The 21,126-nt window shown below is 41.6% G+C and overlaps 1 long non-coding RNA gene across 1 annotated transcript; it reads right to left on the bottom strand.

Moving 5' to 3' along the window:
• Window positions 1-243: 243 nt before the first annotated feature.
• Window positions 244-5,440, bottom strand: LOC147651174 (uncharacterized). The gene is made up of 2 exons (XR_015274344.1): window positions 5,243-5,440; window positions 244-4,910 (listed from the first exon to the last, which is right to left on the bottom strand). It is a non-coding gene; the product is annotated as an uncharacterized LOC147651174 (long non-coding RNA).
• Between the last annotated feature and the right edge of the window lie 15,686 nt (window positions 5,441-21,126).

Below are 21,126 nucleotides of genomic sequence, written 5' to 3'. Positions count from 1 at the left end.
TCCCTAGCATCTTCAAGAAAGAAGTGAAAGATGTGAAAAGCTGCTCAAAACTCTCAGTTTGCATCTATTTCTCCCTCATACCATCTGGGATGGCAGAGGGTGCCTGATACAAAGCTCCAGTCAAGTTATCTGTGTTGATTTCAGCTGGCTTTGAATCATGCTCTAAAGGAGGGGATGCCTTTGAAAAGCACTCAGTCACAATGATGACTTTTGGGGCTACCTAAAAACAGAGGCCAGACAAAATCAAGGGAATAAAAAGCAGTTCTGTTTATTGAAGGGCCTTCAGGTACATTTAGGGCAGACAAAGCCCCCCAGGGGCTGCACCCAAAAATGGATGATGGGTCACAGGTTTCCACACTTTTGTCAGTTTGGTCCATTTGCACATTGGGGTTTCATCTTCCAATTCCAGCTTCAGGGAATGAACTCGTTTACCCCAAGTTTGCTGCCCCAACTCCCTTTTGTTTCCATCTCTCAGCCTGAGGCAGTGAGGTGTCCTTGATTGCCAGGCCTGGAGAGGAATTGCTGTGTCTGAGCAAAATGGGAAAGCAGCAGCTCACACTGTGTGTGGAGTTTGGAGTTACACACTAAAGAACTGCAGGATTACAGATACATGACAAATATAAAAGCTAAAATCCTAAGGCATCAACAAGACCCTGCAAAGATATTTCAGTAGCAACCTAAGAACTGCATGGTGGACTGGCTGTCAGCTTTCACAAAACATACCAAACACACAAGTTTTGTTGCAAAGAGGGCGAGGATAGGTTTCTAGATCTTAAATTACACTTGTCTTGTAAGTAAATAACAACAGACTATTAATGCACAAACAGCTGGGGAACTCCTCAGCTCTTCAGGAGTTCTGACACACAAGGTGTGTGCGCCTGGTTGGGAACTTGATGCTAGGTTTAGATCACAAAATTATCTCCTACCGCAGTAAATATCTACCTCCCTCTGAGTGCTCTACTGCAGGTTTAATTTAAAGCACATTTTACCTGAGAAACTCAGGCACCTCACCTGAGCATCCTTTTGTATTGAAGATGTTAATTTGCTTTGAATATATTGCTTTGAAATCTACATTTGTTGCTATAGACTAACAAACTCTGAATTAGATAGAGCACCTCATACCATGCTAGGCTAGGCCAGAGCTTTGAAGCATGCAGCTTATTTCCACCACTAAGCACAATTCAGACATTGCTTCTTCAGCTCATTCTCAGGCTCCTCTTGGAAGAGCCTACAGTGAGTGAGTGGCACCCCAGTAACATACCCCACCCATAAGTACCATTTTGCTTTCTCGGGTGGTATGGGTCTTGATTGCCACCCCACGGCCTCTGGACATATCTGCTACAGGCCAAGCAAAGAATGCTGCAAGTGTTCATGATTTTCATGGATATTGGCCTTGTACAGATCTGCAAAAATAACTTTCTGCTAAAGTCCTTTCAAGCTCCTCAGTCCCTCCTTGTTTGTTTCTTAGCATGAGATTATTCTGTCCCTAAAACATTTTGGTCACGGTATGTGAACACAGCATCTAGCAAAGTAGAGGTTCCTTTAGCTGTCCTGGCAAAAATCAGCTCCTGCTAGGCCATCCCAGTCAGTTTTCTTTGGACAAGAAGCTTAATCCAGTAGAGAGTTTTAGCATATTCATATTTATGAGCATAAATGTGTTGTATTAATGCCTGCTTGCATTGTCTTTTAGCTGCCTCCAGAGATGGAGTGTGACAAGGCTTCTATCAGTTTACAGTTGATTGAAAACACAGAACTGTTTGTGGTACTTGTCTTACAAAGAAAAAAAATCAGCATTCACAGTTTGCACGACAATTTCATTAAGCATCACAGCAGGGTGATGAGGTTCAGGCAGCAAAAAAGAACGGATCATCCTTCCTGGTGAACCAGCTTTGTTGGCATCCTGGAGTCTGATTCACATATCAGTTATTTGAAACAAGATACCTTCATACTGCTATTGGCACAATACCATGCAGGCTGTCTGCAAGGCTGAGAAGCAGAACTGAGTTCATCGCAACTTGCAAGGACGGGCAGTCTGATCACTGGTTTGCACTTTTCTGAACACAGAGGTTGACCTGGAGCACTCACAGCCGAGAAGTCTGCTGTTGGCAGCCTTGCCTCAAAGGTCTCTCAGAGGAAGAACCACTGTAACAAGAGGTCAGCTAATAAAAGGGTGAAAAAACCCACTTGCTTTAAAATGTTCTGAAGTCTCCTTATGCAGTTGATTTCTCATAAAATGCTTCCATTTTAGTAGATGGTTATAGCTGTTTAATGCTGAGTTGATTATGTGATCAAAAATTCAATTCTGCTTTAACATTATCCAGAGAAATCATCGATCTCAATGTACCTCTAGAAAGCAGAATATTTTGACCTTAAACAGCTCATCCCTGTTCTTGCTATTTTATTTTGTGGTGTTATTTTCATATCATGCTATTACAAACATTGAAACATAAATGAATTTCTGCACAACAGGTCTGCATTGTTTGTAGAGGTGGTGAGTCCTCAGGCCATCAAATGCGCTTGATATTAATCACAGTTCATGCCACAAACCTGTGTGATATGGGCTTCAAACACTTTGACAGACTACTCATTTTTCTAATTAAACACAGTCTCGGTGCCCTCTTGCTTCAAGGCTGAAAACTTGCGTAAGTCAAAATTGTTTCATTACACTGTACATCCTACAGCTCTTCCAATCTCCTGCACGACTATCAATTACTGCAATCACTGATCTGCCATGTGTGATATTTGATGCCTGAGGCAGGCAAGGGAAATTACATGCACAGAACATCCATTTTTTTATGCTTGGGGTTTAAAGCCCTGTGTACAGCTCGTGCAGAAGAAGGTCCTGAAATGCTGTGCTTGCCCCTACAGGAAATCAGAGAAGATGGAGCAGGCTGTAAGGCAGAAGTTCATGTGATCATTGTGGGGTAACCAAGCTGGAAGGGTTTAGAAGGGCTACTACACATCCCTGAATGGGGATACCCTTAGAAAGTAGGTAAAGCACTGTAACAAACCCTTAAGTGTTTATTTTGCATACAAACCAAGGGATGCAAATTCCTACATTTTTTTTCCAGAAAGGTATTTCCAACTGGCACTATGGGATGAATGCTTGCTAGCTAAGTTAAAGACAAAGAGCAGACAGGTAGCTCTTGAAAATCCCCTGATCTGGCACCTCCAGCACACAAAGCCAGCATCTGACAGCACATCTGCTCCACAGCCACACTGTGCTCTAAGAGCCACCCAGCTTCAGGTCAGATAGGCTGGGATGCCTGGAACTCCTGGTGTTTTGTGCACTTGAGGCAGTTTCCAAACCAGGATGAAGACTCATCCACATTAGAATGCCTTAGCAAAAGCTGCCTTGGATTTAGATCTACAGGAAGGAGTTACTCACGGCATTAGCATCTTAATCTTCTCGGGTATAACATTATGTCCCTACATTTGCACTTACTTTTTCTGCTTAGTTATGCCAGAAGCCCTGGAAACCAGACCTTTACTGGAGCAGATAATTCCCTTGCATAATCTAGTATCCATCCCACTTCACACTCTGCAAGGCTGCTGTTCCACATCGAAACTCTGCTTGGAAATCAGCTGAGGAGAAAGACAGCTGATGAATAATGGATGGCTGTTAGAGCTTCTGAATAACAGGACTGCTTAAGGGAGATAATAAAAGATAAATGTGCACTCCTGCACATCCTTTCAAACACCGTATGTTTAGCACTTTGTTTTCTTAGCCCATAAATAGGTATTTGGGGAGAATGCATGGAATAGCACTGGAGAGTGGGTGTCCTTCAGTCTGACAAAGTCATTTAATGTACATAGAGGTCACTTGAGGTGTCACCTTTGAAGAAACCAACTAAAGCACTTCCTTGCATTCAGAAAAGGGGAGGTACAACACTGTCTTCCCACATGAGTGGTAGTTGTAAGCCAGCTAGAAACTCAGGCTCCTGAACACAACTTGTTTTCAGAGCTATAAATAGTTTTCAGATTCAAGGATCCAATCAACAGGTCTCCTTTAATCTTTTAGCTTGTTTTGAATATGCTTGAAGTGACTTTCAATAGAGGGTTTAATGTAGTTAACATGGATCAGTTTTGATATGTAGCGACCTCAATCATTTGCAGTCTTTTGAACATCAGACACATGCTGCTTCTGTGGTTTGCAAAGCAACTGCTGCCCAGACCTGAAATCTACCCTTACTTCCAGGAACTCTTTACAGTTCACCTTGTCCATCGTTCCTCTAAATCCACTTACACATTGCAAATCTCCATTTCCTATCTCTTCCCAACCGCCAGTTTTCTCTGTGATGTATGCATTTATTTCTTCCCTGTAACAGTCCTCATCTCTTATCCCCCCCCAAGGCACATTAAGTTCTTCCTAATCTTCTATCATTACTCTCAGTCACATATTTATTCTATTCCCAAAAACTCCTTCCAATGAAAGCAATATAATGGAGATCTATCTTCACACTGCCTCTCTGAAACACATCTGTTCCCATTTTATTCTAATGAAGTGTTTTCTATTAATTGGTTTTACATAGATTTGAAGGGGAAGAGCACTCTTGCCAGGAAAACAGTGATTTCTCTGAATAGCCAAATAATATAAATAATCAAATAACTTCCTAGAAAAAGTATTATTAGTCACAAGCATACATAGCTGTGTGTAGGCAATGAAAAAATAAGTGGACAATTAAGGTACCAAAACACGACTTTTTTGTCTTGAAACGTGTCCTTCTTTGAATGCAACCATTTGTTCTCACAGATCTGCACTTCTGAACATAAATCTGGGTTCCATCCCAGCACGTATTGGTACAGATTGTACTGGAAGCTCCTTTCAACACAAACTGTTAACGCTGAGTTGGGATCATGGAGCTGGTTCTGAGCAGCCAAGGAAAGTACACTTCTTCAGGAAATATGACCTGGCAATAGAACACAGCACAGTGCTAAGATGAAATCCAAGGCAAAGATACTGCTGTTCAGAAATGTATCAAATCTCACTGTTTATGAAGCTGTTCTAGTTCAGAGTTTTTCTGTTTAAACTCCTGTTAGGGTCTTGAGTGTTTACTTGGCTTCAGCAACACCCATGCTCAAGAAAATGCAGTCTCAGACTGTTCTCCTTTTGATTTTAATCAGAAAATGCTAGGCTGAAGTGACTCCATTGTTCCAATAGTGCTTCGTGAATTCACACAGGCTGACAAAAACACTACACAGTCTGTGAACTCAAAAGCAATTCAAACAAAAGAACACTCACCTTCAGATTTTGAGGAAGTTGCCTCGCTTGCTAAAACAGGCGTTGGCCCCCAGTTTACGAGTACCTTCCATATAAGTTTACTTCCATCTTTGAGTAAAGACCCAGATACTCTAACAATTTCCTTTTCAAAGTTCTCTTCAGCTCACATTGCTCAGGTCAGCCTCCTGTCTCCCTTCCCCTCCTATTTACACCCGACCCCGTGGCTTGATAAGCCTGAGTTATCCTGGCAATGTAACATGTCCAACATCCCTGTGTTTGCTGCCCAGACTGTTTTCTCCACCCTGAAACAGGAGCATGCCAGCAGCTGCAGCAAGTAAATTCCAGCTCTCCCAGGCTCTGTAAGACTGCAGAAGCAGCCAGGTAATTGAACAGATGCCAGCCTGAGACCTTGGATGTTACAGCATGCTGATTCCCTTATGCTAATCTATCACCATTTCCTCACCTTTCTCTGGCTTGGCTAAAGAGGATTTGCTTACTGCTCCTGCTTGAGGGGAGAGAATACTGTGGGAAAAATATGTCCTTTGTGCAGCCCAAGGGCAGGGATGCTTTTAGTTCATGGTTTTGGAAATTATTTCCTAATTTAATTATTTCAAAATAAAAGATTATTTTTGAGAGGTATTGTCTTCTTTTTCCAGCAAGACGCTATGGGATAGCTGAAGGATAAAGATTATTTCAGTGGCCCTTACATGTCTTTGTGGACACAAGGATATGTGTCTTGACCATAATCTCTGGTACACCTAAGCTTAAACCCATGATTGAACCCTCATTTGGGGCATTACAACCTTGGTTCCTACTTAATGTCCTGAGCTTGTCGGGGTGGTTCTCCAAATGCCAGCTTGTGGAAGGCAACACTGGCAGGCCAGGTTTGAGGCTGTACCCTACAAATGTTTATGTCAGCTCCACATGTTTCAAATTGGCAATCCTGAAGCTGAAACCTGACCAGGGACACTGCTAAAATCGAGAAGACCGATTTTAGAAATTCCTGCCTTATTCAATATTGCTTTGCTAAGGCTGTGAGGGTCATTCAGAGCCGGAAAGATGGACTGAAATGGATGGCACACCAGAAAAAAAGCAGCAGTGTACAGGACCAGACCCAAATGGTTACAGACCAATTTTCCTTTGCTAGAGCTGTAAAAACTTTCTACACTTGTAGAAAAGAGTGTAAAGTCTATTTTATACCACAAACAGGACTCATTAGGATGACAGCACCTTGGTAACATACCCTAGATCCTCTAAGACTGACCTTCCTGGCCGTTCAGCACAGGAATTTTCTCTTACAGGTTCGTGTCAGTGTCCTGTCAAGTGCAGATTACAAGCTGCAATGGCAGCCTCGGCTTACCCCCTCTTCAGATTCTTCTGATTTCCAGCCTAGACTGTAATCCTTTTCTGCTAATGCCAAACAAACAGTAATCTTGATTAATCTGAGTGTGGTACATTTTTTATTTGTTTCTGAATTGCTTGAGTTTCCCCTGTCTTTAAGGTGTCTCTTCCAAGGTCCTTTATTCAGAATTATGTCTCTAACACTGGGACTGTTTATACTATTAAATCACTTTGAAGATTCAGAGAATCTGAAGTTTTCTTCACATTTGCTTTAGATTTCCACTTAAAATATGAGAAGCACACCTTGGCCGATCCTTTAGTTTGCCTGGAGAATATCTGAAATCTCCTAGCTTGCATGCTGCAACTTCACGGTCTCCTTGCAAACGAGGTGGCTGCTAAAGCTGTCCTGTCCATGACTTAGAGGACAAACAGAACAATCACAGGTCAGCAAAATAAGAAGAAGGAGTTTTGCAATTGTGCAACTGTCATTTTGCATGGAGTTTATCTGCAGAAATCCTTCCCTGTACTGCACTCCCAGAGAGCAGCCTTATTCATTTTGAGGACTTCAGTGATGCCTATCAGGCAGAATATCCTACCTGGAAAATAACATTAGGGTTGGTGTAGATTCATTTGACAAAGAGCATCTTTTTAAAGTCTATTGTTGGGTCCTCTTTGAAGGTAACTCCTCCCTATGAGCAGGATCAGCCCTCACCTTCCCATGGATAACAAATAAATTGCTTTTTACAGGTGTTCTACCACCAAAGGTAAACCTCACACTTAGATCAGCTAAGTGGGGGGTGCATTGTTTCAGCATGAGTAGGTTTAGCATCTGTGAAGGTAAATGGACAGAGATCCCTCTAACTCAGGTTCCCAGCACAGAAACACCACACTCTGCTAACAGGGGTCTCTGGAGAAGAATTCAAAAGCTCATACCAGTGCAGCACCCTACAGTAATTTTGCACAAATTTGCACAAGGGGAGCCTTTCAACAAAGCCTTCTTATTGCCATGTTATTGACTAAGTAGTGTTTTGGCATAAGACAAGACACACATTAGAGCCCCAACACTTGGAAGCTGGTTTAAGATTACTCCAGTGCTACTCTTAAGTTACTGCACATGCAAAACCAAGTTTTCAAGGTATTTGCTCATTCTGGGGTGTATCTTTCAAAGGACACTCCATTTAATTTCCTTTTTCACTGAGACCAGCATTTAAGGGGTTTCTGTCAGCAAATACCGCACTTTCAGGGAAATCTAAAGGCTGCCATCACAGCTAGCACAAATGTTAGTCACTACTGACTTGCTTGAAGGCCAGTGGCAGAAAGCTGAGTTTTCATCCCTTACCCCCAAGCTGCCTAGCTCTGTGCTACAAAGGAAGATAAAATGACCAGTCAGACTGACACATTTTTGTGTGGTGTTCCTCAGCCTGAGGTTTGTTTTCATGCATCACTGTTTGTTTTGACTGTGCTGTTCCTGCACACACCTCATTTTTTTCCTAAAGCAAAGTACTGTTACTTTTCTTTTTAGTTTCCTGATTTGGTGAAATTGTCTTTCTTCCCATCAGATGAACTAATTTCTTCTTTTACTCCCCAAAACCTAATTTTTAATTTGTTCTTTCTCCTTACAGTTGTTTTGACTTAGTTATATGCTATCACTTGACTACAAAATTACTTTTTTCTATGCTATTTCGTCTCCAAAACACAATTTTTTTTTTTTTTTTTTTTGGAAAAAATGAAAAAATGAGTGACAGGTAATAGTAATAGAGTCTAAAACAGCCAGGACAAAGCCAACTAAACACAGCTATTAATGACACCTATTTGCTTCTCATACACTTTGCAAAAGCAGCTGTGCTCCTATTTCCATTTCCATACTAACTTCCACTTGCAAACTCTAGAGGGGACAGGTATTGCTTGGCCAGACCACATCATACAAACAAACAGAAAAACTGAAAAGCCCAGAAAATTGAAATGTTTCCACCAAAGAAACAAATTACATTGGAAAAGCCTCAACCAACCTAGCGTTTACCTTTATCAAGACACACAAATCTTAGTTCTATGAATAGATTATGCAGCAGTTTTCCACATTCATTACCAGCCTGCAAAGCCACCTGGCCAGGCCTGACAGATAACTGCCAAAGCAAAGGGCCACTGCAAGCAGCCCCAGATGAGCAATCTGATTTTTGCCATCCCAGGAGCTGTGCCATCAGGGCTATCAGCAGCTCACAGCACCCAGCCTTAAGGGTTCCAGGTGATAGCTGAACAATCTGCTAAACACACATTCCGTGTAATTAAACATTAAGGGATAACCTAAAGCCTCCCACCCAGTGGGTCTAAAAGCCATTAAAGCCTGCCTCTTACAGAAGACATTTTACATGCAAATCTACACCTCAGCCCTTGTAACCACTGTGCATGCAAAATTACTTGGACTTTTGCTATCTGAAATACTCTTTTTTTCTTTATTTTTTCTTTTAATATCTTCTAGTATTTTTTTTTTGTGTCCACACAGCAATATACTGTAGCTGAAACAAAATGATGTGCAGTACCCTCTGCCTCTGGCCACCTCACACACAGGAAGGTATTTGCACCATGAATTGCCAGCATCCCCATGTCATCCATTCAGCTCAAGGCACAGTATTCAGCATGGAAACATAATTAACTGGCACGTGTACAAAGTTCAGCATTACAGGTGTAATAATTAAAACAGAAATTAAGTCTTATACAGGAAAGGAAGTTTTAGAGATGACATTTAAAAGACCAGGTAAGCTGACTTCAAGGAATTGGGTCACAATTTAAAAATGCCTTTATGAGTAGCTTATTAAATTCCAATAAAATGAAAAGCATTTTTAAGCATATTACAAACACAAACAGCATAGGTTATGGATGGTGGGCAGAGCAGGATTAAGAGATGACAAACTATGATTAAACTACTCTCTCTAAAAAAGTTGTTTTAAATGTAAGTAATAAGTGCATTTATTAATCCATTCTAGCTAAAGTCATTAACATCAGTGTCCATAAATCATAAGACATGTCTTGTTGGGTGATGTGGAAACTGGTTCCCCAGAGGTTGTACAGCAATTATACATTGCTGCCATTTCAGTGACGTGCCCCAGGACAGGCTGTGCTCCACCAATCTGAACTGTGGATTCTTACTCCTGAAAAATGAGACTGGGGGAATTTTGAGCATGTGAGTAGACAAGAGAACTCCTGAAAAAGACTGCTAACTTAAGCTATGGGGCAAAATAAAACGTCTTTAAGGAAGGATCTGGTAACTCCCAACAACAGGACCACACCTAAATCAGCAATGTACTGCATCCCTAATTCCCCCAGGTTCATGGGTAGCACCTCCCACAGCTCCAGTCTGCAAAGACACAGAGAGCAATCCACACTGGAATTCTGGCTGCAGCCCCACTTGGACAGCTCTTCCAGCTCAGAACTAGGAGTGTTTAGGGCACCCAACACCAGGACAGGCTCCTAAACACCCGGAGTGCTGCAAAGACTTGAACAGAGCCCTGATTACAGAAGCTGAGGATTAGAAAGGCTCTGGTCATGCTTGAGCTGGTCCCTGGGATGCAGGAAGAGTTACTCTGACCCTTGGGACAGTGTATTTGCTTTTCAGTCAGACCTTTGACATCTCTCAAGAGCCAGCAGCTCCTGGAGGAGGAATGTGAGAAGCTCCAGGACTCATTAGCAAAGTTTCATGGCTACTCATGAGGGGAGCAGCACAAGGCAGCTGCAGGGAATGTCTGCTGCAGTCACAGACAGGGGTAATAGAAAGATATCACAGGTAAATTTAGACCACAGTTGATACCAGGCTACTGAGTTTAGCCTGGGCCCAGCATGAGCTGACTCGCCTAGCAGGCCTCTGGGTTTGGCTTTTATTAGCAGGTCTTAGGCTCTCCTCAAATACACTTCCTCAATTCTTCCAATGTACTGTGTGGGAAGAATATTCCTCACAGTAACTCAACTGTTAAGTGGATTTGTATGCATACCTCCCACACAAGTTGAACATTCAGGGGATTTCTCACCACACCCTGTCCTAGATATATATATATATATGTATATACACACACACGTATATCTTGCTGCATTAACTGAATCACTGCTTCAGAGTTTCCTCTTTCTCTGAGGCTGTACTAAATTAGGGTTACACGGTGCTGTCTCCTCACCCCCTACACTGACCAACAGAAGGGAATCGACTCAGTGGTGGTATCATGAGAAATCCAATACTAAAACAGCAGCTTTGAAATCCTGCACAGACAAGGTTAAATGACACAAAGTACTCTGGAAAGCAACTGCAATACTCAAGTCATGGGAAAATAACTTAAATGTCACCAGGGCAGAGCAGCTGAATTCCCCAACTGCTGTGGCTCATGCACCTGTAAAAAGGGCTTTCATGAGACCCACGTATACAGCAAGTCATTATTTTGTTCTTTATTTATAAACAGTGCATTTGTTTAGCAAACTAATTTACATTTTTAGATAGTAGGTTGCAAAGGTTTTCTTGATTTGCAGCACTGGGATTACTACTACAGTTCTGGATCCTTGTTTTGTGTAGCATGTATGCTGCCAATACACATCTGGCATATAAACTGCAAAAGAACATTCACATATGGCAGAAAATACCTCAGCAAATGGTTTGCCCAGATATAGATGTGGATGAAATTACTCAGAGTGCATTGCTGGCAAAGTTTTGCAAGTATGTGAAGCTGTACATGAAATTTCTCTGCAAATAACCATGAAGCTAATGCCTTTACCCAATGATTAAAGAAACCTGCCTGGATTAAATCTGTATGACTTGAAATTTCATAATCTAGATATTAGATTTGGAAAGACAGACTCCTGAAGGAAGTGCCCACAGCTTTTTCTTGCCATTGCAGACATACTTACCTGATTAGAGGGACGAGCTGAGGGAACAATTCTGTTCAGATTCCCAAAGCTGGCTCTGTATTTCACTACTGTATGCACATTATAAAGCAGTTTGAACAGTGTGCCCCAAATGTTTAACCACGTTTAAAACTACGGCAACTATGTTAACACTAATTAAATATTTTCACCTTTGCTAACATGCAAAATGGATAAGGAAAGCTGAAAGCACGTGGCTAAAACTAAATGTAAGCATCAGTATCTTCATCAAAGAATAATGTTTGAGTTTACTGTTCACCATATGCTATATATCCTTGATTTCTTCTATTCCTTCTCTTCTTACAAGAATAAAAGAACTTTATTCCTCCTATTGAATTAACTCTCCATTCCGCAGTGTCTCTAATCAAAATATATTTGACAGTCAACAAACCCCCCCAAAAAAAAACCAAAACAAAACCCCAAATCAACAAAAACCCAAACAAATAAAAAAAACTAAGAAATTAAAAAAATAAATTTAAAACAAAAGACAAACCAAAGAAAACCCCAACAACAACAGAAAGAAGCCCCCCACGAAGCACAGAGGGAGAGCTATGCCTGAGGTTCCAGGATTTTGTCCTTAATGAAAAGCCTTACTCAAAGGGTGTTTCATTCTTGAGGAGAAATGGCATCACTCCCATCTGGTTGCCATGCTGCAGCAATTTGGCAGAAGGGATAGCAGATGCTGAGACTCCAGACTGCTCCCACACTCTTTTCCCTGTCTCCAAAGGGAGTTGCACAGAGCCATCACTGAACTGTTAATGGGTGCAAGATGTGTATTGCTGCCGCACTGAAGAGTGAGCGTGTGCAGGAAGTGAGGGGTGCTGAGGCTTTTACAGCTAAAGGAACCACTTAAAACTCTCTTCGTATTCAACTAATGTGTATTTTCCTCCCTTCTCTCACTAGTAAGGCATCTGCCTTCCATCATCCTCTCAATGTGGCCATGAAATGGTTTGAAACTCAAAACAGACCAGCAAGGCCTGTGGAGTGAACCAGAATCGTTCCTGTGCACTACTGTTCCCCTGGGAAAGACTCCAACAAAACTGGCTGAATCACAGCTCAGAGCAACCAAACAGCTTCATCACACACAAACAGACAACAAATGTGTGTCAGCTGAGACACAGGTGTGTGGATTTCTCAGCCAACCAGATCTTCATCAGGCATCCTAATCTAGGCTGGATCTTCTTCACAGCAGCCTCTGATTCCTTCCCAGCCCTGAGCTAAGGTCACAGTGGAGACACGGACTGACACCTACACAGAAAGCTGACAGATTGCCAACACCAGTGTAAAAGATGCAGTAGTACTGGGGCAGGAGCACAGCAGGCCTTAATTTCTGCCTGCTGAGGAACAATTACAACAGTTGGGTTACACAAGATTATTGTTATCTGGATTTATGCTGCTAAATCAAGTTAAAATCATGAATCTGTCCATCCACAAAGAACTTTCAGAGGAAACTCCATGAATTAATATCCAATTATGTTTTGCAAGAAAGAAGAACATTCAGGTATCTACTTGGCAGATTTCATGCAAATAAGAATTGCATCAAACTCAAAACTAACAATTTTAGGGAGATCTAAGGAGACATCGAAATATCAAATTAATTTCAGGGTGGAGGGAAACTTTCTGGAGTCATTCAATGTGTAGATTATTTAAACTTAAATTCATCTGGCACAAAATCAAATGTTTCCTATGCAGAGCAATCCCATATGAACGCCTTATGCATTTTGGGTTTAAGGACAGCACCAATTTGAAGCAGTTCACCGAGGAGTTTGTAAACTCAGTAATAATGACTTCTCCAAATCAAAGTCTGTGGATCCTAGAATAAAGTTATCCATAACTTAGCAGTATTAAAAGTCAAGTAAATTTAGTTCTTATTTCTGGGTTCAAGAAGAAAAAAAAACCCCTCAGCTGTTTAGACACATGAATAATTACATGAGTATGGGAAATTTTAGCATTCATCTGGTTCATTCCCTTCAAGCAAATTAGAAATTAATATTGGATGGGAAAAAAAAAGCCTGTTTTTTCATTTGTTATGCTGAATGTTCTGCAAAAGTTGACATAAGGTGCAAGTTGGTTTGACCATATACAGCATCTTTTGAACTAACTTGACCCATATAGCTGCTTCTCTCTGGGTGGTGAAAGCCAAGAATTAATGCAGTATTGTGCTGAAAATAGTGACAAGCTGCATTCAAAAAAATAGTGACAAGCTGTGTTCAAACTCAACTCTCCTTGGTGATAAAATTAATGGTGGATTTCCTCTATTTTTTCCCCCAGATTGGTCTGCGATTCTACCAGTGCTAGAAGACGAAAATGAGAGTTTTTCCAGAAGGGATCTCGACTTGAGTCGTGCCTACAATAACCTTGTGCACCCAAGGGTAACTCCTCAAGCTGCCAGCAGGGAGTGATTCAGTTCAAGCATTCCCAGTGCACGTAATGCAGTTGCTCACCCATGTTTCCTCCTCCCCAGCATTACAGTGTGCTGCATAATTTAGGCTTTGCTCTGTGTTCCCAGCAAACAGATGGTGGCAAAGAGTCCTGCAGGATTCGGTGCTATTTCAGTCTGGGGAATTACATTTTTATGCTGTGAACTCCACTTCCTTGGCTCCAGTCAGCCAGTTCTGGCTCCTCTGTGCTTCCCAGTGCAGAGCACTCTGCATGACCCCCTTGAAGGCTGTGCTGCCTCCCTGAGCCCCATCTGCCACGAGTGCTCTTCTCAGCAGAGCTGGGATAAACCTGGGATAAACCTGTGTGCAGCCATGGCCATGGATATCAGAGGGATGGTCACTCCTCCCAGGCACCACCTTGTCAAGTGCCAAAGCTCTGCACGTCCCAGGACCCATCTCAGTATAACAGTTCATCACTCTGAGCTGCCTGTGAGGCCAGCTCTGGGAAGAGGCTCAACATTGAAACAGGGATGTGGTGCAGCTTCTCTGCCAAAATACCTCTTGCCATTCTCCACCAGGGTTTCTAACTGTAAAATACTCCTCTGCAGGCACCACTCAGTCACCCACATTTTCAATAATTTGTTTTTATTGATATTACAGACAAACCTACCACATCAATGATTTTCTTCATTTCTGTGAGCACAAGCTCATTTCATAAGCTCAATGATGAACAAGAAGAACAAGAATTTTGGGAGTGCAGAAATTAACATTTGTCCTCCGAGACACGAGACAACCATAGTGTATTTCTACTGTGCAACTAACTTGTCTCAATTCTTGCATTACAAGCTGATTATAAAGCCAGTACTTCAACAGGTGAGGAACACTATTTCAAAACAGCTGACATTATCTTATCAACCAGAAGTCCATCTTGAGATTTTTGGTATTTTACTGAATTATTGGAAAACTCTTCATATAAATGTACAGTAACATGTCCCAATGCTTGAATGCTTCTAACACACTCTGAACTTAAGAAACAATTAGCAGATAAAGAAGAAATCCAGTCCTACTTGCCAGCTACCCCAGGCTGTCTGAAAATTTTAGTCACAGGAAAGTCTTTCTGTCCAGGAGTGAATGACGTATCACATTTCTTTCAAAGTAGCACATAATCAAATTTTCCTCAGCAGCTGCAAATCCATTTCTGCTGAAACAACCAACTTTCCCTCTAGATTTTTTTTCACTATAAATTTCCCAAGAGATGAGTAGATAGCTGATACTCTGACTCTTCGTAAAACAACAGGAAAAATTTGACCAATTAATTATATTGGCTGCTCTGTACTGCTGTAATCTATTCCAAATGAAGAGATGCAGTCAGATTTCCCAGGAGTCAAAAGTATCCATGTTCAGGTTAACTCCTCGTAATCTTCCAAGTATTACTCTCTGACTTGCCCAAGTTCCTCCTTATAAATATGTGCCAAAAGCAGAGAAGCTCACAAATGCTGTCCACTACCTCCATCAAATCATATTGACAGATTGATTCACTGACATCTGCCAGCACCATGTTTTAAGTGCTGCTGCTTAATTCCCTGATGCTCCAAACATAAAGCTTGAAATGAAGAAACTTTACAGAAAGGTGTTAATGGACACTGTAAAGGGATTTAGGTCACTTCTTCCATTGCAGCACTCCTGCAAAAGAGCATTTAGAAATCCATTCCTGCAGAATTCCTTGAACACTGAAGAAACCCTTCAAGAAACAGCATGTAATGTAACACGTGGAAAAGCCATCCCCTGTCAGAACACTTGGGAAGACAAGCCTGGTGATGTGACTTGGCACTAGTTTTGGAGTAATCATTAACAGTGATAGCTGAGGAACTGAGATGGAGTCAGAACAGTCCTTCCCAGCTTTTCCCAGAGGGGTTTTTGTCCAGGAGACACAGAGGAGACCCTGAGTGTAAGCAGTTCCCTCAGTGTGATCCAGAGGTGGAGATTTCCACGTGGCTGGCAGAGACTCACACCCAGACGGGCTGGGAGGAGTTTCACAGTGAGCTCCTTCTCACCAAAATGCAGGGAAGACCACAGGTAAAAGACAGGGATTCCTGAAGAAGTCCACACTCCAGGACATTTTCAAGGGAGCTAAATATTATGCTCTCCCGACATTAATGTGATGTGGGAGCCTGCCCATGTTGAACCATACATGCCATATATACACATACATCTATGTGCTGTTCAAAAAACCCCAAGATATTTTGCCCACAAGGCCTTCCAGCACTGTTGGTGTATTTACATGCATAAATTAAAAATAACACATTTGGAATATGTGAAATTAAGGTTTTAAATTCAGATTTAATTGTTTAGCAGGTAGGATTCCAGCGTCATAACCATTTACACTCACTGCAGTTTATTGACTGCACCTCTTCTTCCCCATTCCTGAAAATATATATCATTATGGGTTTTCATTCCACAGTCAATACTATTTCCTGATCCTGTAGGTCTTGCCATGAAACACTTCCTGTGAATCTTCTTACCTCTTCATTATAGCATCATTTGAAAAATCAAAGTTAGGAGTAGAAACATTTATTTTTGGATGGCTAAATAAATGAGTGTTTGGAAAATGTGAAGGGCAGCAAGCAGATGGAGAAAAAATGAAAAAATGAGCTCCAAAGTACGCATTGTTTTCCTAGTATTTCTTATATTTGTTCTGCAAACAATATAAATCTATCTTAGGGTTTGCCTCGTGCCTTGTTACGTTACCATATCACCGAGAACATTCACATCCCTTTTATGAAACATTCAGGGAAAATCACATCGCTGCAGTCTCCAACTGGAAGCTATGAAACTTCCTAATGCACCAAGGAATATTGCAGTTTGTCTCGATAATTGTAACCTCAATTAGCAGGTTAATACAGTAAGCCCAAAACTCGTTCAGACCAAGGGAACTGTAAAGCAACTCTTTGCCTCTGTTAGCAGAAGTGCTGCAGTACAGCCTGAAGGTCATGAAAGAGGGAGAGCTACAGAATCATCAAGCACTGCAGCTTCTTGCAGCCCTGGTATGAAAATGCTGTACCAAAAGGTTACTCTTTACTGTCGTATTTCTTTTGTTTCCTTCCAGCCTTAATACCTGAAATCTCTCTGTTAAATTTCAGCCCAGAATTCCAGGAAACATTTCCAAGTTCACATGTTCTCACAGAAATAATGCTCTCTAGAATTATCACTCTTTTTGTTCTAAAAGTTGTGTACTGTCAGTGCTGAAGAGAGATTTTGGAATATAAGAAATCTCTAAAAGGAATTGATCTCCAAATATATAAAACCTTTACACTCAGCTACTAATTGGAAAAAAAAAAAAAGTGTGACTGCAGATTTTTTGCTTTTCACAAATTTTGACATGTGGCTAAGCTGGTTCAGCAAGTACTCCTCAATATTCTGAATTTAGATTACAAGGACAAGGAGGCATCACCCACAGCAGGTGCAATCTGCCCACCTGAATCTTCCTATGCTGCCAGCTGGCTCCTGGCATTTCTTACCATCTCTTGGACTTAGAGCTATTACAATGTAATTTTACTCTTAAGAATAGCCAAGATTAACAGGGCTCAGTCTTTTCTTTCATTGCTTCATCTGTGTCCTCACAGCTTTGAGCTCATTGTTGAAACACTTGTAAAATTACTGCAGTGGCTGAATTTTGCCCAGAAAAATCTTCAGCCTCGGCCAGCAAGGCAGAATAAGTATCCAACCCTGAAAAAGCACCTTTTGATCTTACAGCATGCTACTGGTATGCATGGAAGCTTTATGTCAATGACCTTTTTCCCAAAACTCCCCCTTACTAGTGCCAGTTTTAAAAGAGTGGCGCAGTTCATTTCGGAACGGGCACGCAGAGAAACCTAGCAGTGGCAGAAATTAAGCCATGACCAGCCACACCTCATCCACTGCCTTCATCCCAACGCTGCAGTAAGGTCTCTGCACAGGACCCCAGCTGTGGGCAGCACATTTGAGGAACAGCCTTGTCTAAATCTGTACCAAGTGGCGCTGCCATCCAGCAAGGCTTTGGCACTCAGCAATACCTTGGCTTTGTCAACAGCCCTGCTCATTTCAGCAGTCAACTTGTAAAATAAGAGAATGAGCACAGGATTCACCATCTGGCCCACTGTGGAGATCCAAAAAACCATAAAGCTGCTGTTCCTGAGGAAAGTTTTATTTTATGACTTGTTAAGACATCAGATCTCCCACATACCATTTGCACTAATGCTCATTAAATTTAATATTTAACCTGGCTGGCTAGTTGTGTTGCCACTACTTTTTCTTGTCAGAAATGAATCCAATCTCCTTTTTAGCTTGCTCAGTCCTCATCCCCCAGGCTAAATAGTCTTGCAGGCATTATTACCTTAGAGAGAACAAGCATGCACAACTGCCCAGATGATTATGGAAATATATTTCAGATAACAGCCCTACAATAACCATAAGGGGAGCAGCTTGAATGCAAGGGTCCAGGGAGGCAGTGAATTTTCTGTATAAACATCTGATAACGGGGTCTGCAAGTTCAACACCTGCAGCATACCTGGGGTTTAATCTCACTTCAGCTGACTGGACAATTAAAAACTGGAAAACACCTTTATAGAAATGGCTGGAAGGCCAACAAAGCCACTGCACCTCCCACATCTCTTTTTAAATCACCTACTCCTTAGAGGCTGGTAACTAACTGTTCCTTTCATTGATCCAGCCTATCCCAGCCGCCTTGCTTGACAGGCTGCTACAGCACTGCCAGCATTCCCCATGTTCCCAGTGATACTCCCTTGCCCCATTTCCACTTTGAATGGGCTTGTCTGCAGCTACCACATCCATCTGCAGCTTCAGTTTCCACTGAATAAGGGATGACTATGACAGGAAGATGCTGACTTTAGAGCTGGTTTTGTCCTTCTTGTACCTCTCCTTTGAACACTGTATCTCCAGCTGTAAAGCCATTATCCTTATATGCACCAGGAATGTTGTGCCAGAGCCCCTTCTTGAAGCAAGTGGGTGATTGATTCCCACTTTGCTACGTGAAACCTCAAGAAAATACAGGGTGAAAGTTTTCTCAGGAGAACAACCCTAATAATTTTCATTGATCATTTAATAATTTCCATTTAGTAAGAGCTCTTTCAAAACTCAGTACACGAGCAACAGGGGCTTTCCCATCTCTCACTACAGTCGGCACACACAAGTGTGGAGTCAACTTTTAGGTAAGGCTGAGCAGAAAAAGTTAATTCCTTGCTCCTGCCCAAGGACAGGCACTGTCCCATGGGTCAGCACCGAAACCAAGCTCTAAACTCACCAAAACCTTCACCCAGTTTCTGTATCCTTTGAACTGGAGCTGGAAATAAAACATGCTGCAATATGATTTTCCAGCTCCAAGAGATCTACTCAACCGTATCCTAACCTTTCAAGCTGGTCAATTTTCAACAACATCCTGTTGTCCAACTCAGTAGCAGTAAGAAATTAATATCTCTCATCTGGTTTTCTAAGTACTTGGTCTTCACTAAATCTCTGGCAGCCCGTGATTATGAATGGCTCAATACAGTTACCTTGGTCTAGTCCAGATTTCAAAGTCCTTGAGAAGGGAAACATCAGATAATCAAGGTATCAGCATCCATTTCATCACTAGTTTGTCCCTATCACCATGGGCATACCAAGAATGTGAGCGTGAAATCACTGGCAAGGTACCATGGAGAAAATCATCAGGGCTGAACCCTATAGATAGCTCAAGAAAGCAAAATATTTTAACTTTATTTTAATGCTTGATATGCTCTTTGTCATATATCTTCAACAGCTCAAAAATTGTTATTTAGCAGTAGTCAGTGTGATTGTTCTTAAAAATATTGTCAGGGTCTGAGAAGAAAAGGCTGGTGACAGCAGAAGGAATGTCTGAGTGTGTAACATTTCTTCATTGTGAAGCATTGCCTAGGGAGTTACAGCCTTAAAAAATGAAAGGCCCAAAGGCCAGGCTCCTTCACAATTTATTTTTAAAACTCAGTTTCTGCCCCAGTACTTCAGCTTCCACTGTAAAACTGGAGTCATTCCAAAATGAATCATTTGAGTGATTCCCACAGGAATATTAGACATACTAAGATTTGTTCCCTCTGTTTGACATGAACACGAACCAGAGCTGTGACCTAACCTATCCTTCATGCTCCAGGGAGTGCAAGCAGACTTTTTAAAGAACACAAACTTTTCTAACCATCACTTTCTCCCAGAGGACACAGTCCATTGGAGAGGATGAGTTAATTTTGTTAGGTCTTCATGACAAAAGAGTCAAGGCCATTTCATCCTGCACAGATGCTGCAGAAAATGTCTGGCAGTACATGATTTGTGACATTTGAAGCAGCACTCTGATTCTGCTCATGTGGACAGTTGGACTGCATTTTTTGCCAAGGCCTGAATTTGGCTCTGCATAGACCAAGAAGCAGCAGCCAGCTTGGGAGGTACAGCAGCAGAGCTCCTTCCATCCCCTAACATCTGCCCTACCCACTCTTGGCAGGCTTTCCCCATCTGATCCTTTGCCTGGAAACAATCTCCATTTCTTCAAGATATCATCATGTTAAAGCACCACTCCTTCTCTTGATAACTGGCTGAGCTGGGTCAAGGAAAGGCCAGGAGAGCCAAAGAAGAGGTGCCTGATTTTATAGCTCTGCTCCCCACTGCAAACCACTCTGAATTCTGAATTCCTGAATTCTGAGTCACTTCATTAAGATCAACTTATTCATCTCAACCTTTCACTCTACATTAAACTTGTACAAAAATATCCATCCTTATCCCACAAGTGATTAAATGTAAAAGCAAAGGATGGTTTACAATTCAGAGACAATGCATTCAGCATTGGGCACCATGTTTTACAGCAGGGTGGCAACTGAAATTTTAGTTCAAATGCTGAGATTCCTGCTACAGCCAGTGAAAAAAGGGAATTATGCCTTGGTCCTGTGAGTAGCAGAAACATTTATGTTCAACTGAGAACAGATATAGACAAGAAAGTAAAATGTTGTCTCTACTGGTGACACAGTGGAGTAATTTTTTGTTAATATATCTAAGTTTACACAAAATATTTGAGTTTCTAATTGCAACTTGATGGGAAGTTCATATCTGATTTAAAATGTATCTAATTTTAAAAAGTAAAGCACTCAAATGAAGCCTGAAGTCCAGGAATGCTGCATTTTAAACCTTCAGCACCATTAAAAAGAATATGCAAGACCAGCTTTTATTCCAGTGAATGTTAATTTGTAGCTCTCCTTTCTTCTTCTATCAAATGGAAACAACCTCAGAGAAACA

This window comes from Cyanistes caeruleus, chromosome 10 (genome assembly GCF_971803275.1).
Source record: "Cyanistes caeruleus chromosome 10, bCyaCae1.hap1.1, whole genome shotgun sequence".
Taxonomy (NCBI): domain Eukaryota; kingdom Metazoa; phylum Chordata; class Aves; order Passeriformes; family Paridae; genus Cyanistes; species Cyanistes caeruleus.
Note: the sequence above shows the minus strand (reverse complement) of the source record. Positions and strands in the feature narration are given on the sequence as shown.